The following is a 16906-nucleotide window of genomic DNA, read 5'->3' as shown; positions in this document are numbered from 1 at the left end:
CCATCAATCAATGTCTTTAAAAGAAGCTTTAAATCATTTCAAGTACGGGTGATCATGGGATGGGTTAAATCATTTCAAGTAGGGATGATCATGGGGTGGGCCCAAACCAGTTTTACAAAGGTTATAGTGCCAATGTAGGTTTTGGGCCTATGACATCAAATAAGTAAATTTTAATTATTTATAAAATTTTATAGTATTTGATGTGTATAGATGAAAAAAATATTTGCATGGGCCCAAGTTAGGCCAAACTTGGTGTGGATTTAAGCCTTGATATAATAAAAGGGTATGGACTTCAACACATGCTTGACTATCATTATATAGATGAAGGCAATGCTTTTATTCTAATTCTTAGGCAATGTATGAGTTGGAATGAAGGCTTCACCTCCATCTATACAAGAATACATAATTAAGGGTGCAACTTGAATGGACCCAACACAAGCCTGAACCGGCTCAATCCACAATTTTGCATAGACTAAGCTTGGATTTTCAGTCCTCAGGTTTTTTGAATGCGCAGTCCTCAAGTTGGGATAAGAATCATCACAAGGTACACCCTTGTTAGCACGTTGAGAAAGCATTCAGTCTCTTCACCAAGTGTGCATATTTGATCTAGACTTCATTCAAACTCCCCCAACCCTCACAGTTAAGCTTGCCTAAAAAACTTGGGATTCATTCCCGCTTTTACCTAAATTGAATTGGAGCCTGGATGGACTTATTCCTGAGAAAATAGAGCAGAAAATCAGCTACTAATCTCGACAAAGTCCTCAGACACTACAGAGGCCAACCATAAAGGAATGGCACCCACCCAATTCTCCGAGGTATAAAGACCTCTTTGAGTCATAACATGAGCATATATCTATTAGCATTGTGATTTACAATGGTAAAAGACACATTTAAACCAGTTTCCACCTTCAAACAATCTCTGATTAAAAAATCCTCTTCAGCATTGCAGTTCTGACCACCCTTACCCAACCAACCAACTAAAGACTTGTTATCACTTTCCAGAATAAAATTGAAATGATGGAGCTCTTTTGCAAAAGAAAGGCTTTCAAAAACTGCAACTACTTCTACCTAGAGAGAGGAGCAATGCCATAACCTACCTTACCACTCAAAAAAAAGCTTCGTCCACATTTACCTTCACATCGTCATCCTACAGGAAATCCAAAAAGAAGTAGATCTAGCCCCATTCTCAAAACAAGGCAGTATTGGTGATGATATACATCTAGTCCTCTGAATCTCTTGAATTTGGAATCGAACCATGTCAATAACAGATATTGGGTTAGGCATACTTCCATTAGAAACAAAATCATTTCGTTGCATCCAAATGTTCCACAACATTAAAGCTGTATAGGATTTCAACTCTTCATTTCTCTCCTATTTATTACACAAAGCATTCCAATCTTGAAGTCAATTCTTAGACTGGGTATTAAGAGACAAATGATCAAAACTCATAACAAGAGAACCACCAAACCAACAATGCTTTGCAAACTCACACAGAGACATAAAATGCAGAATAGTTTCTACTTACTTTTGGTAAACAGGACAGCAAGAACTTGGAGTGACTTTTCTTTTATAAATGTTGGAGTTGATAGCCATTGCATTTAGACAACTTCTCTAGAGAATTTTTTTTCTACCATCTGGGGTACTTGGAGGGACTAAATAAATGACCACAGATGTCTCTCAATTAACACTTGAGAAACCTACAAATGCACCTGAGACTTTGCGTCAGCATTCCAATTCCTACTGTTTGGGAGGAAGAGATCACAAAATCTGGGCACATTGTTAGTGTTTGACATAGGGCCCATAACCTTAAAGCTCGGGATACCAAGGATCCAGGGGTCTTTCCAAATGGAGATATTTTTGCCCAAACCAACAACCCAACAAACCACCTCTTTAAGCACCTCTCTACCTATAAGAACACTCTTCCAACCCCAAGAGCCATTCTCAAGCAACTTATCATTTAAAAAAGATATGTTTTTGACATTTTTCCTTAATTATCTTGGTCCGAAGGCTGTTTTCATCCTGAGGTAACCTCTAAGCCAACTTTGCTAAGAAAGCTTTATTAAAGCTAGTCAAACCTCTAAAACCCAAGCACCCATACAACTTGTTTTGACTTAGCTGACTCAGTTGACCCAACTAATCTTATTTTTGTTATTTTCTTTTCCCCACCGGAAGTATCTTTGGAGTTTCTTCAATTTATCACACACCCCAACTGGGAGCTCAAAATAGGACATACAATAAGCAGGAATTGCATTAATAACTACTTCTAGCAAAACCTCCTTTCCAGCCTAATTTAAGAGCTTATTTTTCCAACTCAAGGTTTTCCTCTCTACTTTATCAGTTATAAACTCAAACATTCTTGATTTTCATCTGCTAAAGTGGGAGGGGGACCAAGGTAGGCAAAAGGTTTTTCAACTCTTTTACGCATTAGGCTTTTTTCCAATAATTTATGCAATCTATAATGAAAATTACTACTAAAACATGCTTCAAATTTATCAAGATACCTATTGTCCCAATGCTTACTTATAGCACTTGATAGAGCCCATAATCCAATGCCCTTCATTTGGATCAACTCTTGCAAAAATAAAGTTGTCATCTACAAAAAACATGTGGGAAATTGTTGGACAATTGTGTTTTAGTTTGACCCTAGTTATTTTCTTCTCCTCAACTAGCTTTAGGATCAAACAAGATAGCACATCTGAACAAAGAAGAAAGAGGTATGGTGACATTGGACCTCCCTATCTAAGACCTCTGCTTGGAAACAGTCTCCTACACAGAGAGCCATTTACAAGAATCTGATAAGAGACTGAAGTTATGCAATCCATGACCCACCCTATTCATTTCTGGCTAAAGCCCATTTTCTCCATTACTGCTCTTAGGAACTCCCATTCAACTTTATCATAAGCCTTGCTCTTATCCAACAACTTTAAGGCCATAATTGCTTTTTTTGCTTTGTTTTTTTTATATAATAAAAAACCTCATGATCCACCAAAATATTGTCCTAATATATCTTTCTTTTAGAAAAGCGCTTTGATTTTGGGAGATAACCCTTGCCAGGTTCGGTTTCAATCTTTTATCTAACACCTTAGCAATTACTTTATAACTAGTATTGCAAAGGCTGATAGGTCTAAATTGGTTAGGCTCTTCAGGGTGATTAGTTTTGGGTATCAAGGCAATGAAAGTAGTATTTAGATTCCTCAGAATCCTTCACTAAAAACTTATTTCACTGTCCTCACCACCTCTTCCCTAACTTTACTCCAATATTTTTGGAAAAATAAATTGGGGAACCCATCTAGACCTGGGGATTTTCTTAGATTCATCTGGAATAGGGTATCAATGATCTCTTCTTCCGTTACTTCCTTCTCTCTCTCTAGCCTCCTCTTCTCTAATACTGGTATTTAAAAAATTTACCACAACCTCAATATTGGTGGGATTTGTAGAAGTAAGATTTTAGTAAAATAATCTCTAAAAACATCCTCTATCCTCCTTTGGTCCTCCTCCCACACTCCTACATTTTTCTTAAAATTCTATTTTAGCCCTTCTACCAAGCATTGTTTGGTGGAAAAATCTTGTATTCTTATCACCCAATTGAAGCCAATTTGATCTAGCTCTTTATGCCGAAAAAATTTCTTCACGTTTTAACCACAGATTTACTTTGTCTTCACACACTTTGACCTTACCAAGAGAGAACTCACTACCTCTTGCTCTAAGGGCAGAATCTAGTTCTTTTGAGCTTCCTCAATCTTTTTTCACAGCTGTCCAAAAGTATTTTTATTCCACTTCCTCAATTCAGCTCGCAACCACCTACATCTTGTTTTCACCCCAACCTAATTTGAACCAAATGTTTTCCTCGATTACACTTTCTCAATTAAGGTTTCATAATCCTCATGTGAGACCCACATCTCTTCAAACCTGAAAGGCCTCTTGCATTTCAGCATACCAGGTTTTGTGTCTAGAATAATTGGAAAATGTTCTAAGCCTCCATAAGCCAATAAACATCATTAGCTTCTTGGAACAGGTCTATCCAATTTAAATTTTCAAATCCCCTATCCAAGACCTCTGTTCTCTCTCTTATTGCACCAAGTGAACTTAGGGCGTCAACTCCTTAGGCTTGTCAAATGTAGGTCATATACTACCTTGATATTTTTTTGTAGCTCCTAGTGTTTTGGGTCTCTACCCCCCCCCCCCCCCAATTTTCATCTCTTTTTAGGATGAAATTAAAATCACCTACAAAAATCCAGAGTCCCATAGCTAAAGTACAGGTTTGCTTACATGTTTAAAAAAGTTATTCTATTTTTTTTTATTTTGTTCGGCTCACCATAATTGAAGGTAAAAAAACAAAAGTTTTTAAATTCATCCATAATTTTTGTATGTATGAAATTTTTATTTGAAAAAAGCACTTCCACTTTTATATCTACTCTCCAAAACAGAGCCAAACCCCCCAAAAAGGCCTTCTAGGCCAACACCCCAGTAGTTCCAATCTCTAAGCATCCTAAACTTCCTTCTACAATCTCGACGGTTACACTTAATCCCCATCAAGAAAAAAAAAAAAAAAACCTTTTGAAGGATCCTCTTTGTTGTAAGAGTTTTCAAGGGGTAACCTAAAGCTTGACAATTCCAACCAGCTATCTTCGTTGATTTTGAGGTGGTTGTTTCGAGACAACTACCACCACCCACTTATTTCGATAATTGGATCCACTAGATTTGCCTCTTGTTCTTCTATAAACATTGTCTAGTCTAGCCTAAGATATGCGAGGATCTACTCTTAAAACTAATCATTCCCCCCTCAAAAACAGCCAAGGCTTCCATTTGTTTTGATTAAATTTAAAAGCTGGTCGATGAAGGCTACTTGAAGATGAACTACAATGAAGATGTAATTATTTTAATTACATTTTCTGCCCTCTCAATGAACATGAACTAAATTCAAGATGAGGAGTATTTTAATAAAATAATTCTAGAAACCCAATACCTTATTCATACTTCTAATAATTAGTATAGATATAAAGGAAGGTTTAAGTAATTTTCTCTTTCTTCCACTACAAGAAATATGACCTTTAGCCACGGACAAAACCATGGCCAAAGGTCAAAATAACCATAGCTATAGATCTATAGCTACTATTCAGTTATGGATAGAAAACTGTAGCCTATGTTCGCATGGCTATAGCCTATGGCTACGATTTAATTAATCCGTGGCTATAACTCCTCTATAGCTACGGTTTTTGTCTATAGCTAAAGGATGGATTTAAACCATATGAACCTTTAGCCACAGACTGAACCGTAGCTAAAAGATACATATTGCTATAGTTTTTAAGTTTTCATAGTGATTCTTCAAATCTATTACCACAAAGTTTTACAAAGCTGTAGTTCAAGTATTTCATTTATAGCCACGATTCATTATAAAACCGTAGCTAAATGTGGCAACCTATAACTACAGCATTTTGTCAAAACTGTGGCTAAAAGAGTCTATCTATAGCCACGGTTTTCTGTAAAATTAAAGCTAAACTGAAACCAAATATATCAAGTTATAGCTACGGTTTGGACAAACCGTGGTTAAAACCTGATTATGGCCATGGTTTATTCCAAAACCGTAGCTAATTATTTCAATCTAACAAATAACAATGGCTTTTTAAAAATTAACGATAAAATACTTGTTCCATTCATACATTCCATAACTAATTATTCAAATTAAAATAGTAAAATAGCAATAATCGATACCATGAAAACTATATATTGTAATAAGAAACTACATGCCATGTATAATTTGATACATCCATTGTGTTACCAAAAAAAATATATCCATAATGTATTACAAATGTCAAATTTTTCTCAATACATATTAAAGTCGAGATGACCTTCAAATAAAAAATTCTAAATATAAAAGAAATATCCATTGTCTCCAACCATACTTTGAGCCGCTCGTTTGAATTATGAAAACCTACAAAGAAAAACAAAAAAGAAAGGTTAAAACAAGGACTACTTTGATGGTCTAATTAAATATACAAAATACAATGAAAAAATAAGTTATGTCAATGCAAGAAAAATATTAAATTTCTAATTAAATGTGTTTGATGCACTTATTTGACTACTTTCTTATGAGAAAGGAAAGAAAATATATTGCATGTAAGTTATGCCCTGCATCAACTTGGCATTAGAGTCGTCTTACATTAAGGTGAGGTGTTTGGTTATATGAGCAATGGTTCTTTGGGCCTTTAGTCGGTGGACAACATTAGTAATAAAATCTCTTTCAAGATTCTACACCAAACAACTCTCTCAGATGGATCCTAAGGTTGACTGGCCCATTAGCTTTATAGTTTTTGTCATTAATAGAATCTATTATTGACAAGGAGCTAGGACATGTTTTAGCAGCATAGGAGTTAGGATCCTCAGTTTGAAAAGTTGGATCTGTGTTTTGATCTCAGATTGTTGCAATTTTTTTGTGGAATTTAGCATTCTCATGGTCATGGTCAAGAGTTAACTTGTTGGCAATCTGCATCCATCCACAATGTAGTAATTTCAAGTTCTACTTGAGCAAAGAGCTCTAATGTCAAGTTGTGAACACTAGACACAATAAACATTTTCAATATCATAGAAATTGGCAACTGATGAAGTGGTATTTACTCAAGTTTACATGGGATTCTGACTGGCTGAAGCCTTTTAGTTACTATATATACATTTTCAGTATCATAGAAATTGTCATTTATTTTTTTAATGTTCTAAGACCTGCCCATTCAGGAACCTGGACTAAATGCTCTGTTCGATAATGGTTGAAGTGGCTGAACTAAATGTCTTGTTCCTTTGTCTTTTAATGGATAAAATAATTAAATAATAAAATATCCAATCCAAATTCAACCTCAGCAATTAATCCTTATTTACTTATTCACTAAAAGACAAAAACATAAAGCTATTCGGTTAAGAAAATTCAGCTGATCAAAGACCCTTAGGTCAAGCGTCAAATGATGGGATTGTTGAATCAATATGCTTCTCCTCAAGATTATTTAGTTGGATTGAGTCAAGTGGTTTAATTTCAGTATGTTCTTTTCACTTAGTTTTATATTACTTCACAAACAAGTGAACTCATAAGAAAACCTACAATAAGAGCACTGAGACTATTGTGGGGTCTGTTGAAGCTATATTGAAGTTCAATGTTGGAGTACTGTTAAAAAGAAGCAATATAGCTCAATGTTGGAGTACTATTGAAAATAAGCCAAAGCTTAATGTGATAATCAAGTACTTTTAGAGACTTTGGGAAAAAATAACTATGGCTTTCTCATTCTTAGAGAGAAAATGATTTTTAATTAATCAAGTCAGTTGGGTTTTATCTCCAAAAGAATTCCCACTTCGACAACATGAAGAAATGGTGTGGCCCTTCTTGACAACTCATATGAATTTGGTAATTAATGCAACCTCAATTAGCAACTAGTTTGACAATGTTCTGTAAAAGTTAAGGTCATGTCTAGGATTCACCTTGTGTTGAGCGAAATCTGAATTTACTCTACATGATTTCTAGATACTGTCTATTAGGATGACAGTACATAACAACATGATCAGCTACTCACACCTTCACAGGGCATTCAAAAGATGCATATATATAGCTCAAGTGTTCTGGTCCCTTACTGATGAATCCCATTGATTAGTGGGTCCTATCATGCAACCTACTTGTGGACAATAGTATACTCCTTTTTTTTTCTTTTTAAATAATTAACCAGATACGAATTTTAATGTCGCATAGGTTAAGTTTGGAAAGACTATAAATACAAAATTCCTGGTATTTTGTATTATTACAAAATTCCTTTGTACAATTAATATTCTTTCTAAGATTCCCACTTTACCACATCACAAATCAAGAAAAAAAAAAAAAAAGCAAGGGAAAGAAAATAAACAACTAGGTGGCTAAATTCATAATTAAAATTAAATGAAAGAGGCAAAGAAATCACTATGGAGAATATATTTCAACTTACCATCACAGTGAGCCCATTATCTAACAAAACCCTTTTATACCTGTATTTTAAGTAAGAAGTGCATAATAAGAAAGGATATACAAAAGGTCAAGTGGTTGTGCAAGTGGAAAACAACAAATAACCAAATAGCAATCACCTGAATGTACTAAAATCAATCTACTCCCAAAGAAAATAATATTCAGAAACTGGAATAAATAAATAAATAAATCTATTCTACGGGTACCATATGCCATTTAAATAATACTCGAGAGATGATATCAAGCAGCTCTCCTAAGGGAAGTTCTTCAATCTGGACAAGTCCAAGTCGTGGATCATCAATGTCAACAGGTCCACAAGTGTCGATTGTAAGAAATGAGTGCGACAATGAGGACATGACTGAAATTGGGAAGAAAAAGTAGGGTTCTAAGAAACCAATAGAAACACCAAATCCCCCATGAGATAGGAGAGTTTCATTTAGTGATTCAATAAATTTCTGTACTTGAACTAATAAACCCGGGGCAGAGGCAGAGATCGTGACTTCGGTGGCAAGAGATCTAGAGAGAGAGATGAGAGGTTGCGACTAGGGAGAGAGATAAAGTAGTGAGCCTCAGAGTGAGATAGTAGTGAGAGTAGGGGGAGAGAGTGAGCAAAAGCGAAAAGTCACGAAGAGCGGGAAAGGGAGAGAAGACTTTAGAGATGAAGAGCGGGAGGGGATTTTCAATCAAATAAACCCCTCATTTGGGGCTGTCAACGGGTCGGTTTTGCTAGACCAATCGAAACCTAACCAAACTGATTATGCCCGTTCGGTTCTGTCCCAATTAATGTAATATTTGATTCAACATTTTTTGGATTATAGAATAAATTAATACAATTTAAGAGTGAATTATGTGGAAAATACTTTTTCTTAATTTAGTATCCATTTAAAATTAATTAAAATCATAAATTCAAAATTTATTTAGTACGTATCCATTTAAAATTAATAAAAATGTATTTTAATTAATATAATCACTTCCAAATTATATATAAATTAAACTTATAATTAATTAAATTTTAAAACTAATTAATAAATCTTTAAAAGGTAAATAACAACAACAATATTACCATTGTTGCTAAATATTGATGGTAGAACTGAAATATCAGTTTTACCCTTTCGTTAAATCCCTTTGAAACCGACAAAGACCATATTCGAGAAAGACAACAGCAACTGGTGAAGCCATGACCCTGGTGAAAACTGCGAGAAAGACCATATTCGAGAATTGCGAAGCCATGACCCATCCAGTAGAAAGACACAATCCATAGGATTCGCATGTTCTGCGAGAAAGATCACACTCTTCGTTAATCTCCTAGTAATCCTAAACCTAACTCGATCCGCGCCCGTAGTGAGCTCTGAGATTCCCATCAGTTTCAATCCAAAGCCTCTGAATGCTTGCTATTTGCCTTTGAAGCTGTCAATTTTTGTAAGGCGTTGTGCGAGCCTCGTCAAAACCCATGTACAAGCCAACATAGAATAGTGGGTGCTTGGTGTTCTGTACCAAGGAGCCGAAGGTTTACAAACTAGAGAAGTTGAGGAAGGCTTCCGCAGAGATGCTGGGGAGGAGGATGACTCGACGTGAGCAAGATGATGATGACCGGTAAGCAGATGTTCGAGCGCCACTTAGAATCTGTGGGTGGTCTCTAACATCCAAATCTGGTTCCGCTCATAGCTTATTTCCAATTCAAAGAGCCTCTCTCTCTCCCCTTATTCATCACTGCCAGCGATTCCGACAAGCTTGATCAACTCCTCGTTTCCTCCGCCATCTGCAACGCCAAAGATTTAGTTCCCTTTATACGCAAAGCATTCGCCTCCGAAAAATTTAGGTCGCTTCTTTCTCGCAAGGTTGCAAGGTTGCCGAGAAAGGGGTGTTGGTCGCTAGATTTCTGGGTCTGGACCCCGGGTTTGACAGTCACACTCCGAAGATTGTACACAGAGGCCTTTACCTTAGCTCCACAATGGGTTTGGCAGTCACGTTCCGACCCCTCTCTCTCTATAATGACCTTAGCTTTGGTGATGGGTTTGGTCGTGATGCTAAGAAGTGGGTTATAGGGAACCGGTTTTCCTTTGGGGTTGAGCTTGGAGCAAGGACAAGAAAGAGAAAGACAGAGGGAAGAAGAGAGAGGGGGTCGGAGGATAAAGGGGTGTCCGTTGAGAAGAAGGGGATCCGGGTTATAATATTGAGTTTTAAAAAAATTTAAATGTCATGTGGTGTCATGTGTGTATAGGTTTTGATGGAATATTAACCGGTGTTAACGATAAGGGTAGAATTAGTTAATTATTAGACAATAGTCAAACAGTAGGAATATACTTAGTCACTTAACTAACCCATAAGGGTAGTTTAAGAAATTTACCCTAATAATAATAATAATAATAATAATATGCATATATACAAAATATACAATAACATTCTACTATAACATATATCTTTTATTCTACTTTGAAAATTTTAATATGAAAAATTAGGATTTGAGAACAAAAAAAGGTGTTTTTTTTTTTTTTGGCAAAAATAGCAAGGTAAGGAGGTGCCTTCAGCACTTTGGAACATGTCGATAGCAAAAAAAATTGCCCCAAATAAAAATAAAACATAAAAAAAGATAATCCCAATAGGCAACCAAAATGCAAAGTTATGGCCTCAAAAGTATACATAGGGGTGTTCATTATTTGGTCCAAACCGCAAAACCAAATTGAACCTAACCAAATTTGTGGTTTGGTTTGGTCTACACCTGAAAATGGTTTGGTTCAGTTTCATATTTTGTTAAATTGTGGTTTGCCATTTTGGTTTGGTTTCTTGGATTTTATAAACCGAACTAAACTGTAAACCAAAATTATATATAATATAATATAATATATCTAAACCGAATGTATAAAATTATTTTATAATACAATTAAAGTTTTGAGTTTTAATTTTTAAGGGTTCTATTTGGGATTTCTAATGGGATTAAGCCCAATAGAATAAAGAAAGGTCTAAAGTTCCCAAACCGTATTAGAAACTGCACCAAATCATAATTTACTGGTTTGGTTTGGAAAATCATAATTTATATTGTTAGTACATAATTTCGTGTTGAATTTTGTAAAAATTTAAAACTATTAATAATATGAATATTATTAAATCTATTATAATTTATTTTTGTGTTTTTAATAAATATTTTAAAGTTTATACTATTATTACATAATTTCATTATTAATTTTGTAAAAATATTAAATTATTATTAATTTGAATATTAAGTTATGGTTTTTTATCTTAAGATTTTTATTTTAGTGATAATTTCATTATTTTAACTATTTAAAACATTGTTATGTTAAATATTCCGTTATTTAAAATATTTAGTTATTTAAATATTTAAAAATACTCATTATTTGAATTTAAGATATTCAGTTATTGAAATATTTAAATAATTAAATATTTTTTCTATATAATTATTTAGCTATTTTCAGTATTTTATTGTTTAAGATATATAGTCATTGAAATATTGAAATATTGAAAATATTGAAATAGTAATTTATTTTTTTAATATTAAATTTCTATTATTTGAATAACATTTAATTTGAATAATCTGGAAAATCATAATTTATATTGTTAGTACATAATTTCATGATGAATTTTGTAGAAATATAAGACTATTAATAATATGAATATTATTAAATCTATTATAATTATTTTTTGCATTTTTAATAATTATTTTAAAGTTTATTAGAGATAATTTGGAGATAAATTTTATAATTTAAACTTTCTTTAGATAGATATAGATAAAAAGTGGCAAAGAGGATAAATAGGAATAAGAGATATTTTGGAGAGAAATGGTGTGGTAAATTAAAGATAAGTTAGGAGATAAATAGGAATTGGAGATGATTCATGAGAAAGTGGGGGAGGTAGTTTAGGATAAATTTTAGGAGAGGAGATTGTTGGGAACGTGTGGGTAAGAGAGAGATTTTAGATAATTTTTTATGAGGAATGAGAGCATCTCATTGGTTCTTTAAAAAAAAATGGCATAGAATAAAAAAATCAAAAAAAGGAGAATTTTCTTGACCACTCTGTATATATATATATATATATATAGATAGATAGATAGATAGATAGATAGATAGATATATAAATAGATAGATAGATAGATAGTTAAGCCCAAGGCGGGTTTAAAGTATTAGGCCCAACCCTAAAATTTGTGGCTCTAATGAAGGCCCGAGCCTCAGCTAGAGCTTAAACACAAAATCAAGTTCCAAGAGTGAAATTTGCCAACTCGCTAAAATGATCACCCTTGATTTATGGCAAAAATAGCAAGGTAAGGTGCCTTCAATACTTTAAAACACATAGGTAGCAAAAGCGTTACCCAAGATTTTTTTTTTTTTTTTTGGAATAATAGGGTTAGGTGTATGATCGAATTGGTTAAGGGTTGGGTCATGGCTTAACAATAATCTCACTAGCAAGTCTCATCCAACTTTCGAAACATTGGTTAGTGTTATATGTTTTATTATATATAGAGTAAATAATGCTGCTTTGAAATATGTAGAATATATATATATATATATATATATATATATATATATATATATATATATATATATTGATTTATTTATATTTTATTTTAGTTTTTCATCTTTCACAAATAAAAAAGTTAAAAATTACACTTTGAGGCAAAAAATTGGTAAAGTGGTTGAAATAATTTATTAAATAAATTATTAGTTATTATTTAATTAATAATTATTTATCTATACAATATTAATTTATTAATAATTTTTTTTATGAATTTAAATAATTTAGTTTAATTGTCAATATAATTTTCATTCTTAGGTAATTAATTAATTTACTATTAGTGGTTTTCATATTTAGTCTATTATTTTATAATAATTATTAATTTACTTAAATAATTAAATTATTTTTTGATGATTAGTTTTAATTAATCAAATAATAATTACTACTTATTTATTTTTATTTTAGAAATTATTTTCTTTTTATTAATGTACTTATGAAATTATTAATAATTTATTTTCTAGTTTAATTATTATTAAATAGAAATCATTAATTATTATTGTTATGCAATAGTAATGAGCTAATAATTTTTTTAATTATTAATTATTAATTATATTCATTTACTTTAATAAATTCTTAATTATTAATACTATAAAAAGTAATTAATATATAATAAATATTTTAAATGAATATTATATGATTATTATTTATGAGCTAGGAATAAAATGATTGTAGCTAAAGATGATTAACTTCGTAATTATAGCCACGGACGGAATAGCATTTAACCACGAATAAATTGTTTGTAGCTAAAGCTTAACTTTTGCTTTAGTAACTTATAGCCACGGATACATTATAACCGTGGCTATAATATCTTTTAGCCACGGACAGAATAACTTTTAACCACAGACAAATTGTTCATAGCTAAAGCTCAACTTCTGCTTTTATAACTTATAACCACGGATGCATTATAACCATGGCTATAAATATCTTTTAGCCACGGACAAAATAACTTTTAACCACAGACAAATTGTCCGTAGCTAAAGCTCAATTTTTTGCCACGAACATCGAATTATCTGTGGTTATATCCTATGTTTTAGCTACAATTTGTCTAACTACAGCTAAAGTGTCGTAGTTATAGCCCCATTTTCATGGAGTGTTCCATGATTTCATTTCAATAGGATGGTGAAGTACATAATTATTTATTTATTTATTTTCTTTTTATCATTGCATTGTTGTAACTCCCCACCGTAGGTTGTGCTTTTCATTCTTTAAAAAAAAATATTACCCTTAGGCTGCCTTTGGTTCGATTGAAAGCGAAGAAAGAAACAAAGAAGTTGAGATAAAGTTCTTTAACTCAGCTTTCTGTTTCTCTCTATATTTTCATGAAGTCAAACACAGCTTAGTGTGACAATTCAGAAAAGTGTTTTGGTTTTTCCCGTTTCAATGTGGCATATCAAATTTTAGAAACCTCTCACATTTCATATCACATTGGAGGCAATGGTAAGTACACCTTGTTAAACATAAAAGTAGTGATGGAGGAAGATTTGACCCGACCCCTTGGCCATGCGACACGTGGAAGCAACCAAGAGTGACCTGGCAGAAACGCTAGCTCGGCACGGCAGCAGGCCCACAACCCGAGCTCCGAACTAAAGAGCTAAGCTCCCTCGAAGGAACCTGCAACCCAAGCTCCGAACTAAAGAGCCGAGCTCCCTTGAAGGAACCTGCAACCCGAGTTCCGAACTAAAGAGGGCCGAGCTCCCTCGAAGGATCCTACAAACCGAGCTTCGAACTAAAGAGTCCCGAGCTCTCCCATCGAGGTCCTGAGCCTTACAAGCACCAAAGGCAAAAAACCTGAACTGCCCGCCCAGGGGTAGTTCGGGCCATACTTCTATCCGAACTCGAGACTTCACATTAAAAGAACACTCCGGCTCCAAATCGCCTGACTGAGCAACCGTACCTGACGCCCAGGAGACCGTACACAGAGGCGACGCACCTGATCGATCAGAGGACTGACACATGACAGCCGCCATCCAATGACCACCTGCCACCGGCATCCCAGACGGACAGAGGCGGCCCTGGCAACTGGCAGTGGAGGTTATGACACCCGAATTGGCAGTTGATAATGGAGGTTATGACACCCGAACTGGCAGTTGACAGTGGAGGTTATGACACCCGAACTAGTAGTTGACAGAAGGAAGTGACCCGATCTGGCAGAGGTAATGATGCCCGAGCTGGCAGAGGCATGGAAGTGAGCACCCAGGGTGATTATAAATGTCCCCCATCTCACAAAGAAGAAGGTATGTGATTCTTGCGTTTTTTGGTCTTAGAATTCCTCATTTCCCTTGCCTTCTGAAGAACACTAACTTGAGCTTCGGAGTGTTCCAACTGGGTTCCTCCCCGGAAGCCTCCATTTTCTTCCTTGTTTTAGGCACCTCCGATCTCGTCAGAAGTGAGGTAACCGACAGCTAGGATAGACCGGATCGCGCATCATCATTTGGCGTCGTCTGTGGGATAACTTCAAAAAGCCTCCCCTAACCTCTAACTCTCTCTCTCTCTCTCTCAAAGAAACCTTAGCTTCCATGGCTTCTCCCAACAACAGTAGGCACAACGCCGACTTGAATGCTGTAGGGGAACACCCCCAGCCCGCCATTGTGTGCATAGGACAGTTCACCATTCCCCTATCGACGGACGGAATCCCTAGCCTCAACGCACCAAACATGGTGGCACCTGTGAACGTTCCCCTCCCTCTCCCTATCGAGACAACCTTTGCCGAACCAACTGCTGTCCCCCTGGCAACTAGCCAAAACCAGTTTGACGACTTGATGCAGTGCATGCGGGCAATGCAAGCCCAAATGCAGCAGTTCCAGCAGCATCAGCTCCATCATCATCAAGTACTGCACCACATCTCTCAGTATCACTATCAACAGCAGTTCCCCCAACTGCCTTTGAACGAACCACAGCTTTCACCTCGGCACCCCGCTCCGAAGCCGGTCAAGCCCTCCCCTCAAGGCGGACGTCTCCACCGAGGAGAAGCCTCCCAACTTCAGAACCCCTCCAAGAGCCAGGCCTCATCCCCAGGCAGGAGGGAAAGACCAATCCCCCCCACCTCGCAGCTCATTGGTGGATCGGGAACCTCCTTGCCAGCCAAGTCAGCACCTCGGCACTCCAAGTTTGAGCTACCGCTCAAGTCAGCAGACTACCAACAGTCCGGGCCCATCAAGCTCGGCACTACCGAAGCCAGCAGTGCCAATACCAGGCCCTCTAAGCAGCAACGAAGGCGCCGACGAAGTTGCCGAACTTCCATCCGCATCCTACCTGAGCTCCGAGGTAAAGAAGAGACAAGCTCGGACAAGGTAAAAGTTGCCCCTATTCTCTCAGTCCCTTCCCCCCTCTCATCAGAACTCCTTGCAGTCCCCATGCCCAGAGATTTCAAACTCCCCTCTCTAGACAAGTATTATGGGTCCTTCGACCCTAACGACCACGTCGATGCCTTCCAGTCCCAAATGCACCTGGCAAGGGCCAGTGAATCCTGCATGTGCGTGGCCTTCACAACCACCTTCAGGGGGGTGGCCCACACCTGGTACAGGAACCTGGCCCCCGGGTCAATAAGAAGCTGGGCCCAGTTCGTGTAGGTCTTCACCGTGGACTTCGTTACCAGCAAGCGGTGCCCCAGAACCGAGGAGAGCATCTTCGAAGTAGTCCAGAGAGAAGGAGAGTCCATCCGAGGCTACATCAAGCGGTTCAATAACGCATGCTTGTAGATACCGCGACTAGACCCCGCGGTGCAGCTCGCGGCAGCCAAGAGAGGAGTGACACATAAGGAGTTCAAGTGGCACATGGTAGTTAGCTAGCCCACGACCGTGGCTGAATTCCTCAAGCTCGCGAACAAATTCATGAGAACAGAAGAGGAGATCAACTAAAAGACTGAAAGCGGGATCGAGAAAAGGAAGATGGAAGGCGAGCCCTCCAACCCAGACGACAGAAGAAGGAAAGACCCAGCTCGGGAGACGAAGCCAAGCCAGCCATTCCGAGCTCCCTTTGCAGCTCGAGCGAACTACACACCCTTGAACGCAAAGCGAGCCAAGATCTTAATGACGATCAAAGATGCCTCGTATGTGAAGTGGCCACCTCGTCTGAAGGGAAATCCGAACGAGAGGAATAAAAACTTGTACTGCAGTTTCCATAGGGATCACGGTCATAGCACCGAACATTGTAATAATCTCCGCGACGAGATAGAGGAACTTATCCGTCGCGGGTATCTACGAAATTTTGTACAACACAATAATAATAATAATAGTAATAAGCCAGGTCGGCAGGGAGAGCACAACAAAGACGCTCCCGAGTCCAGCAGAACCACAAAAGCAGCCCCCGGAGGAAAGACCAGTTCGGGGAACAATCCACGTGATCGTTGGAGGATCAATCGTGGCAGGGTGCACCTCGGCAGCAGCTCGCGCGTCAACTCGGGAGGCTGCC

At 36.5% G+C, this 16906-nt stretch overlaps 1 long non-coding RNA gene across 1 annotated transcript; it reads right to left on the bottom strand.

Moving 5' to 3' along the window:
• Positions 1-5719: 5719 nt before the first annotated feature.
• Positions 5720-8932, bottom strand: LOC104588117 (uncharacterized). Its single transcript, XR_733728.2, has 3 exons — positions 8179-8932; positions 7956-7995; positions 5720-5932 (listed from the first exon to the last, which is right to left on the bottom strand). It is a non-coding gene; the product is annotated as an uncharacterized LOC104588117 (long non-coding RNA).
• Between the last annotated feature and the right edge of the window lie 7974 nt (positions 8933-16906).

This window comes from Nelumbo nucifera, chromosome 1, assembly GCF_055504915.1.
Source record: "Nelumbo nucifera cultivar China Antique chromosome 1, China Antique-T2T, whole genome shotgun sequence".
Classification (NCBI taxonomy): Eukaryota; Viridiplantae; Streptophyta; class Magnoliopsida; order Proteales; family Nelumbonaceae; genus Nelumbo; species Nelumbo nucifera.
Note: the sequence above shows the minus strand (reverse complement) of the source record. Positions and strands in the feature narration are given on the sequence as shown.